General features: G+C 43.9%; 1 protein-coding gene across 2 annotated transcripts in view; it reads left to right on the top strand.

Annotated features, from left to right (window-relative positions):
* The first annotated feature begins 4,768 nt into the window (after window positions 1-4,768).
* The window catches only part of LOC111244389 (sphingomyelin phosphodiesterase-like), a 41,808-nt gene continuing 28,834 nt past the window's right edge, over window positions 4,769-17,742 (top strand). The window contains exon 1 of one of the 2 annotated variants that reach the window (XM_022791441.2): window positions 4,769-4,911. The gene's annotated coding sequence lies outside the window, so the exon portion shown is untranslated. Of the gene's footprint in view, window positions 4,912-4,997; window positions 5,403-17,742 lie in introns of those variants that run through there. The other variant, XM_022791440.2, reaches the window with a different exon arrangement.

Raw genomic sequence — 17,742 nt, 5'->3', positions numbered from 1 at the left:
CCGTTTCGCGGCATCGGAATGACCTTCATGGAAGGTAATCTGAAAAAGAAAGAGGCATTCGAAACAGGGAGACTGATAATTAAAAGGAATCAAATGGCTTCTAACAATATGGTACGGTAAACGCGAATATGTAACCTTCTTTTGTGTACCCTTCGCCTAGAGGTTCCAACGTAACGCGGGGTTCACGCATGGACTCTTGGAGGAATTACTTCCAGACTGTGCTTGCGCGCATTAGACCAGACCTCTTCAACAAAAAAATTAAAAAGTTCCTTTAACTTGGAGTCGTACAACTTTGCCCGGAGCAGAGTTACATTAATTTAAGTTGATTGGATAAATAAGTTGTATAATAAGTCGGATAATAAGCTGTATATATATATATATATATATATATATACAACTTAACCTGAAAAAATATCGAGTGGCATTAACTTTTCCTATCATGCTCAAAAAGACATTAACAGTATGCGGCATCAGGGTGCTAACCGATCGGCCATGTTTTTCTCACCTCTAGATACTTCCATATTTTTCACTCCGCGGTCTATGAGAATGGTACGTTCTTAAAGCAATCCCCCTTGCTTGCTTTTAGCGTGCGATATACACACAGCGAAAGTATCGCTAAAATCCCATCTAGCAGTTTTCAATTCGTTCGCTTCTGACGACAACGTTGCCTAGATCCGCAAATCCTCTTAATTAAACCGTGATACTTTCTTGCCTAGTTACTCAGAGACTCAGACTCTCACCTAATCCAGACGCCCGATCACTAACTACTGTCTTTTTTTCACAGCCATTGTTGCCTGCTCAATGCTTGACTAACTCATGAGTCGTCGACTGTTAAGTGAGTAAAAGGTAACTCTACCACTGGACTCCACTGGCCGCGGCCGTTTCATACCCGAAACAGATTCTCCAGGGGACAAGCATCTCTTCGTAATCACATGCTCCAACCCTGTCAATCCATAGAGAATTCACTGGTTAGATAACTTTCTCTCCCTGTTTCTTGATCTCGTTTGCAGGCTAATTTCCCTGCCTATAACGAAAGAATACTTCCTACATTTTTAAGCCACAAAAATTTCCAATTTTCTCAGTCATACCCAAGGGGCTCGATCCCTTGATCCTTCCGGGCCGGGGACTTACCCCTTTTCTTGGTATGCGAAGCGCATAGGTTAGATTCTGCTGGCACACGAGCCGCAGTTACATGAGAAATGGCCATGTGTGGTCGTTTTAGAGACTGCAGGGCCGAAAGACTTGTGGGAAAACCTTCCTTTGAAACACATTTATTTTGAACGCTACCAATGTAATGGCATTTGATTTGTAAACTAATTCATCGTCGCCGGTAGTTAGACTTCCTTTGAAGTTTTCTATAGTCTCGCCTAGTTTTCCCTGTACTTAACCGGCGCGTAGTGCTTGAATCGCTCCAAGGTACGAACTGGAGCCTTCTTTTGGATCGGTTTCGAATTAGCCGTGTTAATTGTTTTCTTGCGCGCCCTGACAGGAGGTCCCTTGCTTTCGCCACTGACTCAGGTAACATGCGGATCTCGGTTATACGTGCCAGCTGGATCCTTTTATAAACATACGTATTTGATACTGGCTCGCAGCTCCAAAGCTATCCTAACCTTCGGGGCTGCTGTCAAGAGAACGTAAGACGAAGCTTGAGACCGAGTTATTGAGCGGGTAGTGAGTCATGAGGCCATTACATTCTAACGGGGATTGTGGCTGATAGTTATTGCTTGAACCGCAGTCATCGTTATGGCGCCGTTGGTGTAGTTGTTGTAACAACTCGAGCGAGTTGTTGATTGAATCTTAGATTGATCACGACCTAGGATTCAATTTTGTTATTGTTGAAACCCGCCTATGGACATTCCATTTTTCTCAGCAACAGAGGCCATCGCCCTCGAGGCTTTTACGATCACGCACAGGTCACGAGAAAGCTGTATATTCGAGGACCCATATGGACAGATAAGTTGGATAAAAATAGGCATTTTGATGGTGGAAGTTTGATAGTATATGTCAGATGGGAAAAGCCAATAACTTTGTTATCGGTTGAGGGTAGGCCGTTATTTCAGGTTGAACTAGACAACAGGTTGAAGCATGTAATGTCATATGTTGTTTATCGGCTTACGTGCTAAAAAAGCCCTTAACTACCTCTCCAAAAGCGGTCCAACTTATTTTCACACGAGTCATTTTGCCACTGGAATAAGTATTAAGAAACAAGTTTCAACAAGACAAAGACATTTGTTCCTTTTAAAGAAATCTAATGTGTATAGCTCACAAACGTAAAATAATTAATAAACATATTTGAATGTTTACATCTAACGGGCATCGCTGCCATTCATGCGGCAAATGCTACGGGTCCAGCTCTCGCAATTAACCGCAGTGATCAGAGACGTTAACGCATATAAATTTGCGTCAGGAAGCTGTCGATCAAGACGATTGATAAGTCTGTGACTAATACGAAGGTAACCAGCCACACGTGCAAAAATACAACTCCCCGGAACCACTGTAATAGAAAATAGCTAGCCAAAATAACTAATATCTAAGTTGTTTTCGGAAGCGCACGTGCCTGCCGCCAGCAAAAACGCACAATGGTATTTAGATGTCACAAAGCAAACTGAACATGTATAGAAAATATGAATCGAAAATAGGAACGCTCAATAGTATTGATAGATTCATTTAACCAGCGTCGGGTTAGCCATTTCTGACTCGTTTCCAAACCTGGGGGACCAGTGCAGAACATCTTGTGGCGCTTCAGTCGATAGAGTTCAGCATACGACCGCAGTGCCACAGCCGACTTGGCCGATTGCTCTATCATTTTGCGTGGTTTTGATACAAACGAACCCGTAAATGCCAGGTACTGTTCCGTCCTATTTGGTCCTGTCAATGCGGCCTTAACTAATACGTTTTCAAATTCAACCGACAGTAAGTTGTAGCCGGAATCTTTTCTCTTTTTCCGCCTATTGGCTGACAGACCATCGCATCGGTGGCCAGGTAATTGTCCCAGCGATCATGAAAATAAAATACCAAGATCGCTTTGCTGTTGTTGTGCTGATGTGTAATGAACGATAACAAACTCAGTGGAAGGATCCACTGAAACGAGTACGTATCCTATATAGTGCTTTTTAGATATACCTCACCGTACGGCGGGGCTGTGCGAAAATGAGGTTTCGCATCAGCCTAATACTCGGCTGCGTTGCAGATGACTAAAAACAATATAGAAGCTCCAGTGGTGATGTCTGACGAATGATCGATTGAGTATTAGAAGAAAAAAGCAGCCACATATCGTTTCCGCTTACATAGTTGCACTCCTCTGTCATTGGATACGTTTCGCATGTATGGACAACCCTCTACCTCCATAGTCGAACGCGATGTCCCTAAAGTCAAAAGCCTTGGTGCTTAATAATGAAATGTCCTACTTCGTGCCGAGATAAAACAAAGAATTGATTTTGTTAGTTGATGCTCCCAGCTTAAAGAATGGCTGAGTAGCCCCACCTGTGTCCATCACCGAATTCATTCATGGTTAAATTTTTCCTTCAGTGCGTAAGAGGAAACGAGTCCAACAGTTTACAGGTATCTAATAGCAATCATGACAAAATAATGCTATCCTCTTTCGATCTTCGCCATTTTTGTAGTTGCTTGAAGCATTATTTGCGCGATACATAAAATTTAAATTAACCACACAGATATGAAATTTGTACTTATTTTTTCAACTTTAGATCGTTTACCCCGCACATTTTCATACGTGTTGGGACACTGTTAGAAAATTTCCGTGGGCGGCACTTTCTAAAGTGCTCTACTCCGTCCAAAACTCCTAGCAGCTTATGCCGGTGCTTCAGCCTATATTTAAATGACAACAGCTTCAACCCTGTGAACCTTGTGAGCGCTAACACGTCAGTCAACAGATGCTCGATGAGGTTTTTTGACTTCACTATTTAAAACGTTAGAAATACGCAGTTCTTGGTAGTTGTGAATCGTAATGAGTGTAATTTATGTTACTGCTGGACTTGTTTTGATAATGACATTTGTTTATAGTTAGAAATGGCTGCCGGAGTCATCAGAGAAGACCAACTAACGGGACTGCATTAATCGTCTGACTGATTGATAACTGAATTATTTGTTCACGTTCATGCCAACCTCACTCAGATTCGGATGATCCTCAGATGTTTTTTATAGCGTCAGTGTACTGGCCTTTTCACTACATCCTCTAGTATAGACTGGCATTTTTTTTTTACAATACTTGATGAAACGATCGTCTATATTTAGCGACCATTGGTCGCTTGGTAGGAACGGACGTTACAAAAGTGTACAAGAACTTCTGTGTCTGACGGTTGCTTTCTTAAAATTAAACATTACGAAGTGTTTAATTACGATTTACTACAATTACCCACATCACAGTCATAATTAAGTACATGCCTATTAGAGGACATAACCGAAAAACAAAATGTTAATTTATTTTCTACGCACATGTTTACTCATAACCTAAATGATGCAGCCATAGTAATGTCCTCTATATTTTGGCTCAGAGCAATAGATCTGCCAAGGACATATTCACGTTCAAATTTTCCCGCGCTCCACAGATGTTCGGCGACCTTGTGCCATTCGCATAGATAGTGTGTGCCCTCTGGGCTTCAAATCCTTGCCCGCTGTTGCCCTCTCACGTGCTGAGAGGAAAGGCTCTCCCATCCAGGGGCGAGGGCTTTACTGCTCTGTCCCGGCCGTCTGCGGTCTTTGCCAACTGCTACGGTAGTTGCTACGTGACGCGAACTTGGACCGGTTTCGCCAGGCCCGGAAAGGAGCGGGATCGGGGGCAAAGGAAAAACTCATAGAGTTGTATCCGTATCCGGGGGCCATTATGGCGTCCTCTCTTTCGCCTGCGCCTCTGTTTACTATACACGCTTTCTCGACATGGAGTCGCCCAGGGTAGGTTTTACACTGATGGACAACTTTTTTTTCTGTCCTTTTCTCTCTAGACGTAAGTAGCTGTAAGCAATTTCTAAACGAATTCGTTCAGGTGAAGGATCTGAGAGGCTACTTACCGACTGTCTTTGGCAAGTGGCTTCAAGATGTGAGCTAATTTTAGAGTTAAGAAAGGTCCCGCAGTGCAAACTATCAGCACGGTTTGTACACAGAACATTGAAGAACCTTTTCAACTATAATAGCTGTTCTCAGCTTGGAAATGTTAGAGCCTTAGTGTGGTAATGTCTACGGAGCGATCAACCTGCGCGCTATAAGCCGAACGTAACGAAAATGATCAATAAATCTGTTATTGCCTGTAGAAGAGTATATGTTTCTACGGGATTGTGCATGATATCTTGTGTACGTGGCCATATATGCTGATGGAATACGACTTAGAGTCAATCCGGACTTCATTTTAAGGCTTTATACTATATATATGCAGACGTCAAACCATGGTAAGTAGTAACGGCATATTTCGCAGCCAGCAGATCCACTTATATATTTTATGTATCGAGTCATTGAGAAGATACCATTAAATGGTTTTACGGATTGACCTAAACATCCATCGTATTGCCCAACATGCTAGTAACCGTTCTGAGGAGAACTATTTCTCGAAGTATCAATAAATCTTTCCCCACGATTGTGCTATGCAAAACCTCGTGTTCTCTCAACAAACACCGATGTTTTGCTTCTGTTATATTTGATGTCCTGGTTTTCACTTTCGACAAATGGCGAACTCAGCAACACTTCACCTCTAACGGTTCGCTCGCAGCATTTCTGTACACTGGATTTCTTCATCCTGTGCACTCACTATGAATTCATTTGGAAAATTTCAATTTGTAGGTGTAAGCCGCATCTTGGTCCTAGTAAACCTCTGAGCGGTTTGAGCTTATCTCTGTATGCGGGTAGCTTAGTCTATATATATATATAACGGACGTAATCCTATATCGTTGATAGACGAGATATTACATTAACAAGACATTAAGTGGTAGGGGACGGTAATAGAAGCCCACAAAGGAATGGCATGACGCTCTTACTCGTCTCCTCGACAAATTTAATGGAAGAACCAACAGCGGTTCGAACTGCACGAACGGCGCCTACCGATTGCCAGTAACCCAACACTTCGCGAGTAAACCGCAGTTACCTAGTAGGCGCGTCGCAGGTTCAATCGATAGAAGACAGCCTGCAAAAGGGCTTGCGTCAGGGATGACGTTCGAGTCTAAGCAATGGGGCATAGTCAGTGGTGCCATGCGAAACAGTGCAATGAAACATCAGGTGCTGCTCTGGACTGCCCAAGAAGCGCTCACGATAGAGTTAGATAAAACGAGATGAAAGCCTGTGCTCTCAGCTCAGTGGAGTCAGCTTGCCTTAATGGACGCGATGACCAGATGCTTCACTTGTCGGCTGTAATCCTTAACTTCCGTAGCGAAAATTCGACCTCACCGTCTCAACTGTTCCCTAGCTTGAGGACCCAGGGGCTGCAACCGCTTGAAGTGTTTGGTAACGGATGCAAGTGCGACTTGCTTACCCAGAATTGCGCAATGGAGCGGTTGTACTCTTTGGGTGCTGGCGAGGATAGTCTTGAGCTCCAGACAGGTTCTGTACCAAAAATCCTGTGTGTGCATCCCAGAGCGGAGGGAAGCGCCTGGACACTCATAGAATTGCGACAGGAGGTTTCTCGAGGGCTATTGATGCAGGCTGTTTTGAGGATGATTGTGATAGCGACCTGCGGGCCTATACCTGCGTTCGGCCGACGATAATGTAACCGTAATTATGAATCGCTAATTGTCGACTAGGGAAGCTTCCACGAACGGTTCCTAAATGCAAGGAACGAGAGTGATGAGCTTTGGCACGCGGACTCGCCAAATTGTTTCCATCGGTTGCTGGAGTCTGCGTGTACAGGGGTCCATGTACGGCTTTACTGGACTTACTTGCCAAGCGACCAAATAGGGTCACCAAATGACAACTGGCCGTCTGGTGGCTTCCTTCTGTCATCCGTTTCGCTCGTTTCCAACAAAATTTGCAGAATTTGTAAATGTGTGCGGTTCTTGGAAAAGACAACGTTGATTTGATAGCGGTTGGGAGTTGGCGGACAGCGGTCGAGAGATTGGGTCAAATGATCGTTTTTAGGGAAACAACTGGCATTAATACGTTTGAAACGAGCGATGATTTTGCATAGTTAACCCATATGCGATGTGTGGTTTAGGTTGGGGAGTGATTGCCGAAAAGCTGCACGCTTTCCACTAAAGGCAGCGAAGGCGGAACATTAAAATCACTTCCTAGAATGCATTGAAGGAGGGAATCTTGCCAACTTCTTACAGGCACCTAGACAAGAAACCTTTTGAATCTCGGGCCCTTCTTTGTTTGGCAGAGACGCCATGCTCTGTTAAATGGTGAACGTGTGGATATTTTTTATTCGATAATGACGCAACACAAAATACCTGACAACAGATGAAAAGTTTCGAGATGCTCTAATGTTAGCCGTCATTCAAAGATTTTGGAGAAAAGCTAAGCACCCGAAGGTGCAGGTTAGTCCTTTACGTGGCGACTCTTTACGCCTCGAGGTATTTAAATATCAGCTCAAATTGTAATTAAGGTAGAGTCTTACATATACAATGTACGCCTGTTTGAAAATACTAACTCTAGATATTCACACCCTGCAGGTCATCTGCCTACAACACCATATTAGTTAAATCTTAATGTCACGTTGCCCAGGTTTACTCACCGTATTACCCTAGTAGACTGTTGGACTGAATCTAACAAATTAGCTTTTCTACTCAGAACGTGGAAAAAATCGTCTTTGGTTCTAGTTAAATTGAACAAAATCCTAGTCATCCATCGCTGATTAAAACCTAGCTTTCATTTCGCCCGCTTAATGCCATTACTAGTCACTCACTAGATCAATTTCCACGTGTCGGTCTCGCAGCCTCTTCTATAGGGAAAATCTTCTCAAAAACTTAGCCATCTTCTTTACGTCTATCAGATCCCTAATCCATAGAGAACAAGTGAAGCAGATCTTTTCATCGGCTTCAACAGTTGAGCGGTGGAGTTCTAAAGATACCAGCGAACTGATCCTTTTTATCGAGCGTTGCTTGTAAGACGATTATCGCCAGCACCGCTTTTTCTACCCTTGAAGGGTTTGGTGGACCGATTCACCTACCGGTAACTTTCCTGCGATATACAAACTTGCCAGTTCAATCCACTACCGTAGCCGTCACGCACGCCAGTCCAGGGGACCTCGCGAAGTCTATCAGGCTTGCCTCTGGCGACTATGCAGTTGGCGCCACTTAAACAAATAAAATTATTTCTCCCGCGTGGACACGCCATCAATAGTCGTCGTCGTCCTCCACTTTGAGACTATTCATCAAGACAAAAGTGGCGTGCATTCTATGCCCCATACATCGGGGGCGACCCCCTCGAAAAGTGGACTAAGAAAGTGACGAAGTGGAGAGTCAAGCTAAGGATATGAGCGATACAAGTCTGACTGGCGGAAAGGATTGAAGGCCGCGCGACTTAAGCCGACCCACGCCCTCGTGTGCGAGCAATATAAGGTGGCACTCCGCAGCGCGCAGAAGCGTTGAATGAAGTAACTCGAAGATGCTTGCTGACTTGACTGACTGACTGACTGACTGACTGACTTAGATGGATGGACGCTGGCGAAAGCTTGAATATGGAGCTACGACACATCCGCGACCCTCGGGGAGGAAAGCTTTAGCCGAAACGACAAACATCAAAATCGGGAGAATGTAGGGGGTTTGCTTTGTCGGATAGCCAGCCAGTTAGTTCCCCTAATAGTTAGAATAGATGAGGGGTCGGAGGAGAGGGCATCATTCGGACCACTAGTCGCCAGTTAACCAGTTGCAAGTGGCCGGTGGACGTTCGATGGTCTAAAGAAAATCTGAGGCACGGGACTATCCATGGTGCTGTGGACTGTGAAAACTAGAAAGACGAAGAGGAAATGCTAATGACGATAACCGGATGCGCACATAATATTGTTCGTATGTATGAAGACGTGTGTGTGTATATATTGCAGATACGTACCCCATAGGGACTGATGAATACCAAGTTAAGTGCACCAGCTACCTAAGGCGTCGAAAGCTTAAGGAAGAAGTTGAACTTTTCAATTAATTATCACTCTTCAATACTGTTCCGCCTTTAAGATCAGTGGGCAGCATGAAGGCATATCAGCATTGGTTTAATCGAGAGCGAAGCGCGTTAACTATTGGAACCGAAGGGAATAAGATTTCATAAACCAATGCCCAGTAGTGAAAGGGTTAGCTGAGTGATTGAGTGGAGCAACAAGTGAATTAAACCAACACTGGCTAACTACTTTCATTCAAACGCTAAGCGGCTTGCTATCTCGACCGGCAATACAGGGACGAACAATGCCAAATGGTTAGACTGGGAGCTTCTCCGTTGTTAGGGACGCTAGAGAAGGAAAATATGATGAGGGATTAAAAGAGCCGAAGGCCTGACGAGCAAAAGGAACGAGTGCTTTAACTGTTAACGAGCTGTTACCGGGTGCAGGGTACGGGCTGCGTCGAAAATGCATATAAATCAAAACATATGTGTATTTAAAAAAGAAAATGCCATAATCGTTATAGAGCGTCTTCGGCTGTTTCCCAGACAGGGCCGCTAATTCTACAAAAATGTAGCCGAATAATGTAAACTACACATAAATAATTTCACGATTTATACACGTAGCTGGTGTTGAGGAAATCCTATATAAGTTAGAGAATGAAGTAAACGTTTTCGTATGATTTCAGCATGATATGGATTTGAAAATACTGTCAACGCTGTATAAATAAGTGGGACTACCGAAATCGAAAGTCGCAGTCAGCGTTACCTTATACATATACTTCACGCTGAGTCGGATCACATCTATTGTTATTAGCGAGTTACGAGTTAGTAGCAATAGAAGCTGATCTGGCGATAATAACTGAATCTAATCTCAACGCCTAGCTTTTGGGTGTCTTTTTTCCGACAAACAAACGAGAACATAACACGGGTACTATTCTATAATTAGATTAATTTTGGCTATTTCATGAACGAGAAAGCGCTGGTTGGTTCATAGAATTAATCGAAACGTCTCAAGCCAAAAATTATAATTACCTATATTTGATCAGTAACCAACCTCTCAGGGAAAAGCTTTCGCTACGAGAACTCCTATAGGCGACCACAAACTAACGTATCAAAGGATGCGGGCTCTCTAAGCATGCGCTTGCAAATAGCTTACGAAATTCCTTTAGATAACCTCGTCAATTATGGGGCCTATTCATTGCCGAAAAAAAAAAGATTAGCATATATTCACACCGTTATGAGGACGAAAAACTTACATCACCGCCATGATATAGGTTACACTCTCTGGTGATGATTTATCAAGCACTCGGCGACATCTAATCTAGAAGAAGACGCCGCCGAGGCCTTCCACACCTTCATTGTACAATCAACATCGCCACATTTGCCAGTTCTCACGTGCAATGGGTTATTGTAGGTACGGTGTTTCTACAGAACTGTTTTTGCGACCACACTGAGTATGTGTCCATTCACTGCCTCTAAGCTCCCTTTGGCTCCTGTCTTTATACTATGGCGACTCTTCGTGAACACCGATAAGGGAGGTTCTTCGACGGTCGTTCATGAAGTTGATGGAAGACGTCCTCAGCCCGCCTCTAGCAGAGTTCAATTCCTGCTACGGGGTTTTCTGCTTGTCCTTTCTTTGCGGCTGCTCCGCTTGCTTTATCGCCGCCACAGCCGCAACGATTCCAACGGGTGGAGGGCTATGTGGCGTTTCGTTCGTCGAGTAGCTGGTTGGACGTACGAGTTCCTGTAGATTCCTAGTCCTGTGGATTCATCAGTCCCCGAGACTCGCCATGTCCGTGATCGATTACAGTGCCACTTCCTCCTCCCTTCCCCCCTTTCTCCCCGAGGAACAACTAGGATTACTTGAGGCCGTGGCTGACACGGTGCTTTTGGCGTACGGGCCATGGCGATAGTGGCGGTAAAGTTTGTCCAACAAGTTGCGCATACACGCATAAGTATGGACGGGGGATTGCTGCTTTCTCAGAGAGTCCCTGGACTGTTCGACTGTGACGAGTGAAACGATCGTGCTGACCTCGAAGGGAAGTCGGCCGGAGAAGAACGTCACCGGAAAGCGGAGAAGAAGTTAACGATGGAATAATATGGAACCCGGGGGGTGTTGGCAATCGAGGGAGATTTAATTGCATATGAATATCTTAAACTTTCAACTGCGTTGAACCCCTGCGCCTCACTGCCAGGCGTGGCTGCGAGAAGGGCATGTATTAATTGTTGAATAGTGATCTGTGCGGTGTAGCGGTCGGGTGAAAATGTATAGTTTTTATATTGGTCACCGATGAATCTCAACAGGCCATCGAGTATCACCGAGGCCAACACACAAAAGACCCGCTGTTCTTATATTGTCGTCTTTTTTTTATTCGATGAAGTGAGTCACTTCTGAATACGTTACAATCTTGATAACAATAATATATAAGCGTAGCAAATATTACAGAAGCATGTCGTGGTAAGAAGAACGAAGTACTCAAACGACGAAATGCATGGACTGGGAGCCACGTGGTAAAGCCTTTTTAAATTCGTTGAACTCAATATGGCAGCAGTGCCGACACGAGCGCAAAAAAATGTTCAAGATGTGTATTGTGTATAGTAATTTTTCTATAGACGAAATGTCCTGGTCATCGAGTGGTGACAGGTAGAACCAATCAGACGAGCATATCTGAAGAATTAACGAATGCACTTCACATATGCGTTCAGAATCGAACTAGTTCATGATCCTTGAAGAAGTATTGGATGAACACTATACGGACAAGGGTGCTTAAGTGAAACTGCAGATGTGAGAATCAAGGACTGATCATATATGTTAAGTTATTCTTTCCGGTAATGGTTGCGCTAAAATAAACAGTAGATTGTTCTATACAGATTCAGTAAACGCACGAAAAATAAGCATTATATTTTCTATGAACATTAAGCATTTACTTTTTATTAAAATGTTGGACTCATGGGATATAAAAATGGACTCATAAAGGGTTCGTCTGCGACCACCCTTCATGAGTCCTCTTCAAAGGAAATAATGGCATTAGCTTTTAGAGTTTGCTTCTTACCTTGCGGTGCTCAGTATCTCTCAGTTAATTGTCTTACATCAGCTGTTCATATTTCTCTTTAGTCATTTCCCACGTCGTAACCAACAAATATAAGAATGATGTACTCTTCTACAAAACGTATGTACTATGAGCATGCACTAAGTTGTCCGTACGCGGCTTTTTGAACTTCCCGTTGTCCGACAAATAGTCTGACAATACCGTAGCTCTGAGACAACGGGATATTGCGGGTAAGTCAGAATCAGTAGTCGCCTTGCTGCCATGCGACGAATTGGCTTCCGCAACCTGCCTTTTTCCTCGCTTCCGCGGATTATTAATATACACCGCCCATAGGATCAACCCAAAAACACCGTTGAATGCAAGAGAACCCGTATTTATATAAACCTATAACTACTCCCACGTCGAAGATAGCTCTGCCTTCATCGTGGTAATAAATAGGGTCTCGGGTGTATCAAAGATGATCAGTAAAAGCAACCAGCCTCTGAAAACGGTCCTACAAGAAGTAAGGGGCTCGATAAATAGAAACGGGAGGACAATTTTGCCTCTCCATGTCACGCACCCAGCATTTCAAGCACGCCGAACATAGCCACCGGCGATAGAGGGAACGATTCGACCACCAACGCCTATTACCATGAGACTATCGTGCTGACTAGTGTTCAGGGTGCGCAGGGTACGTACGCTACGTTACTTGCATTCTGTCAAGTGGCATTAGAAACCAAACTCCAAAGCATGTCCGGAACGCTTGATGATAAACAATTGGTCCCATATAGAGGGAAATGTAGGTGGGAGCTCAAATACACTCGCCCAATGGATGGATGTGTGCTAGCTTGGTCTAGAAGCTGGTTTGGTCTAAGGATTCGCTCCATGTGAGCGATGGTAAGCGTTAGCGAGTGTAACGGAGAGCAGCCAGCCAAGATTGATATTAGCAATTTCTTGTTCTACGACTCCGCGGCGTTTTCAGCGACTGAGCCAACCCCTAATAAAAAAAATAAAAAAACTACGAAGAATGAACGATCTAAGGTGGATGCTGATTACTGTTTCCGTACGCTGCAGTCAACGGTAGGGGAACCAAGCACGGTTAGCGAACAGGAACAGACATGCGAAAGCGGAAAGAAGAATCACATGCTTTGTTTTGTGAAAAAGAAACATAAATAATGTAGCTTGTGTCTAGGATCTTGTGGAAAAGTCTGAGCATTGACGGGGTTGTGGGAGGTTTACGGAAGGCTAGTTTACTTTTGTACACAACGATGCGCTGGTTTATTCATGTAGTTTGGAAGAGCTACAGGTATTTGAAGGTTATTAGTGTATTAGGTAGTAAGAGCAAAGCATACTCAACCAAGGGAAATGCCGTAAAGTTCTAAATCTCCAATGGAGCGATATCTATGCACGAGCCAATTGGCGTCTCGGCCGTAACCGCAACCTTTCTCCCATTCGATTTTGTTATTTATTCACGTTTTTTACTCAGTGTCCTAGTATCGTCCTACTGGAGTTTTACTCGATACAAATTTAGCTACTCAGCATAACTCGTGATGTTGCAAAGGCGCGAAGTTGAGATTTTCAGCCTGGAAAACCCAACAGCAGCAGCAGCAGCAGCGTAGTGAAATACATTCAAAAATTACTACATTTCGCTATGTCTCTCCTCAGGTTGCCAATCGACATCCCCCACGATTGACAGTAACTCTATTTTAATCAATAAACCAATTATAGCTTGCAGATACCTTGTAGATTATATATGATAGACTGTAACCATAGTGAAATATCAACACGGACGACTGGCGAGCGACACAAAACATTGCCGATAATTGATCGAATCTCACACGAATCATCGCAGATCTGCTAAAGTAAAATCGCTTTGAGCTTCGGCCATATGATATTTATAACAAAACAATTTATATTCATTCTAAGCCGGCGCTATTTGATACCTAGCTTTTTTTTTACATTACTGGCTCTTCTGATGGCTGTTTTCTCTCGTAGCCATTCACATGAGACGTGAGGAGCTATCCCAGATCACCGACTGTTTTCCTAGTCTCTATGTCCCGTTTTCCTGTTGTCGCTGTTTGGCCGAATTCAGAAGCTGAGCCACTCGCGAGGTAGCAGCTCCAAACTGACTGACTATGCTAATTCGATCTGAGGGAAGTCTTTAATTAGTACGATTCATCTTGCTCAGGACAAGAGTCTCCACGGTAACAGGGGTAATGTGGCACAGGACGGCCTGCTCGATAGCAGTACCGCAGCCGCAAGTATTCGCCTTTAGGATCTAAGAGTGTCTATGAAAGTTAGGTAGCTGGATTCCCCGCAGGGGTTGTGAGAGGGGCCCTTGAGTGAGTTCCGAGTTGAAGACTACGCAAAGCCAACCCTCACCGCTTGTGATAAGACAGGGGGCGCTTATTTCCGTTTTTTGGAATACTCTCCCATCAAGCGAAAACCTCCGATTTTGCATTGCGTTCGCAAATCGCTTACTGTAGATTTAGCTCTGTGTTATGTTTCGTTGTTGAGCTATGCACTTCGGGACCCTATTCGGCTACATAGGCAGACTGGCTGTCTCTCCGGTCATTCGAAAGACGGTTCGCATCTACCTTGACAGGTACAACATAACATGAGTGTTTAGACGTCGAGATCCGTGAACTCTGCGATCAGACTCGTTTTTTTTTAGCTGCCGCTCATGTCCGAGGGCTTCTTCTCTATCACTCGTACGCGTAACCCAAGTAATTTATTATGTTATGTCGATATATAGCTGAGTATACATACACGTATAGGTACGTAAACATGACAAGCGAAATCGTGGTATGGGTAAAGCCGTTTCAAGATGTCGGTCTTACAAGCTGTTTACCTTTAAATTAAAATTCTTTAAGTATTCGATACCTATGATATAATTCAATTAAACTCACCTCTGCCGAAGATGCTAAATGTCCGTACTACTGAATGATATTAGCTTTTGCAAAATAGACCTCTATTATTGCACACGTAATGTATATGTGTGTGATACATCAACGTCACGCTGTCGGAGGAGCCGTCTAAGTATATTGAAGGTCGATGAGATTCTCGAGGTAGTGATGACGTAATAAAATTTTGTTCTTGTGCAACCATTCGAAATTACTACTAAATAATTAAAGCTTATTATTACATTTCTTTAATGATAAAAAAAATATCTATTTCATATATTTATTTCATGCTTAATCTTCGGTATCGCACAGCATTTTTTCGCTTTATGAGGTGGGCTTCTCTTTATGCAGTTTTGCCCACGCCGCTCGACGTTAATGAGCTGGTACGCTCTGCATACAAGGTGGATATAGTCACACGTACAATTAGTGCTATTGAGAGCTCCTAAAGTCGGAGATAATTGCGGTTTTACCCTTAATGATCCGTTAGCAGAGGTTAGTGTATTCTAGTGGACTATCATTTTTCACCCACTGCATTACCGCAACAACATTCAATTCTTTGAAAGCCAACATCTCTATGTCAAAATCAGCTAGCTGCTCATCGTTGAGACCAGTGGAAGTTTCTTGCTATTGGACACTCAGCAAAAGTCAAGAATGGCCTGACCCAACATGAACGTTTTAAGGGCGTCGAGTAGCATAAGTGTCCCAGATTGGCACAGACTTAGCCTTCATTTTAACTGTCCAGCACCTTTTACAACTTCAGTCGATCTTTCCCATGTTTTAGAGTCGCAGCCCAGGGGTCATCCAACCCGTTCAAAAAGTCCAATCTCTCCGACCGTAGCCTTCGATACTGCGATTCGAAGTCTGAAAGCGGATGTTGCTGAACTGAGACCGCGCGAAACGCCTTTTCTCCTGCATCCCATACAAAGCGGAGCCCCTGCTTGGCGCAAAAGCGAAGAATACCTCCCCCGTGAAACCCCCGTTACGAGTTCTGTGCTGAGTGTCCAACCGACTGTCATTGATTAGTTCTGATTCTATATATGTCTTTCTCACCGTCGGTTTATGTTTGAACGGGTGTAGTATATGCTTCTACAACTCGCAAACTCCGATGACCCCAACGTTTCTGTCCCTTACTTAGTTTGATCGGTCGTCGAGCATCGGCCCAGCGCTCGCCTTCACTGGACGTATAACTCCATATAATATCTTGGGATTAAAGCTAATTGAAGCAACCTGTGTCCATCTGAGTTACGACTGTTCAAAAAATAGCCAGTCGAGAAAAGAGTGGGCTGCTCGCTACAGTCAGCTTAGAACGGGTACCGGAGTGGCAGGAGTTCTTACATCTGTGCTTCGCATTCTCTATATTGTTCGTCGGCATCCCGTCTTGTCCTAACTTTGTATTCAAGCCGGGATCCGGATGCAGTCGAGGGCGCGGGCTTACCAATCTCTGGACTTCGCTCGATTACCTCGTCCATCCTGACACGGCAATCTCACTAGCAGCCGACTTAGCCTAGGGTGTAAAATGTATTAGTGAGACCTATGTTTGCATATTTAGCTTGTGCGTCCTTCTCTTAAATTTCACAGGATGTTTGCCTCGTTGTGGTGAGACGCTAATTCTCATGAGCTTATTTTGTGCTTAGGCTTAAAAGGTTTCAAGCCTGATACTAAAAACCATTCACTAGCCGTATAGAAAAAAAAGATTTAAGCGGACCGTTTTCAACTAAACTACTAAATGCATTCGCGAAATACCCGTTTGCTTAATTTTCTCGTTAATAATGCTTACTTGTTTAAGGAGTACCTCGTAGGATCCTCGTTCTCCTTTCGTAATTTTCAAATGCATAGTTAGGGTTGGCTTTGTGTTGTTTTTCACTGCCCTATAGTATATGAATAGAGTCCCGATAAAGCAAAAAGCGTCTGCTGCGTTGGCGGCCAAAATAGCGGTTCTCGTGTTGTTGTCAATAGAAAGCAAGTGGTTAACCCGGTAATTTTATGAAATCATACAACGTGTTTTCGCGCTCAATTACCTTAGCTAGATACGATTATATTGCAGATATCAGTTCGTCTACATGTGGCTATGGCCTCTCTCTCTAATTGTAGTACAGCACATTTACTTAACTTTATATCACCACTGGCTGTCTGCTAAATGATAAGGATATCTCACAAATATAATACCCGTCACGCTGGTCATGCAGCCGAAGTATTCTGTTCAATACCTAAACACCATGGCTGCTTCCCATAACTATTACTTACTACGGTCATTCGTGCGAGATGTTTTTCGCGTACGATCGCACACTTACCGACGATTATTGCGGTACCCCGTTTCTCAACGAGAAGCTATAACTGCTTGCCAGTAATATGAAGTGGTTGGTGAGAGCATTGATGCTCAAGGCTAGTAGAAGTTGTCATCACAGACATTTATTGTATACACTGCATTGCATGTAACAGGCCAGTTTAAGTACTGGTCAGGTCTTGAGATCCGGAGCAGGGGATGTTTATGTCTAGGAGATACGTACCTAGATAGCCATTCCTTCCATTCAATGATGTCAAGGGCGCGACCGCCAGGGACTGTTGTCATGGAAGAAGCCAGTTCTGCCTGCATCGTCTGTCGGTGAGTGTGACACCGATAAGTTTCCCATCCGCTCTTCATCTTCGACTTTACAGCCCCCCTAGCCTTATTGTAGTTATACACCCTTCAGTGACGCTGCGGCTGCTCTTTAACGCCAGTGGCTAACTCACCTCTGACCTCATAGAAACACAAGTCACAAGTTATCCATGGATCGAGCCATTCT

This window comes from Varroa destructor, unplaced genomic scaffold (genome assembly GCF_002443255.2).
Source record: "Varroa destructor unplaced genomic scaffold, Vdes_3.0 BEIS01000002.1, whole genome shotgun sequence".
Taxonomy (NCBI): Eukaryota; Metazoa; Arthropoda; class Arachnida; order Mesostigmata; family Varroidae; genus Varroa; species Varroa destructor.
The sequence above is the reverse complement of the archived record's forward strand: the minus strand, read 5'-3'. Positions and strand labels throughout refer to the sequence as shown.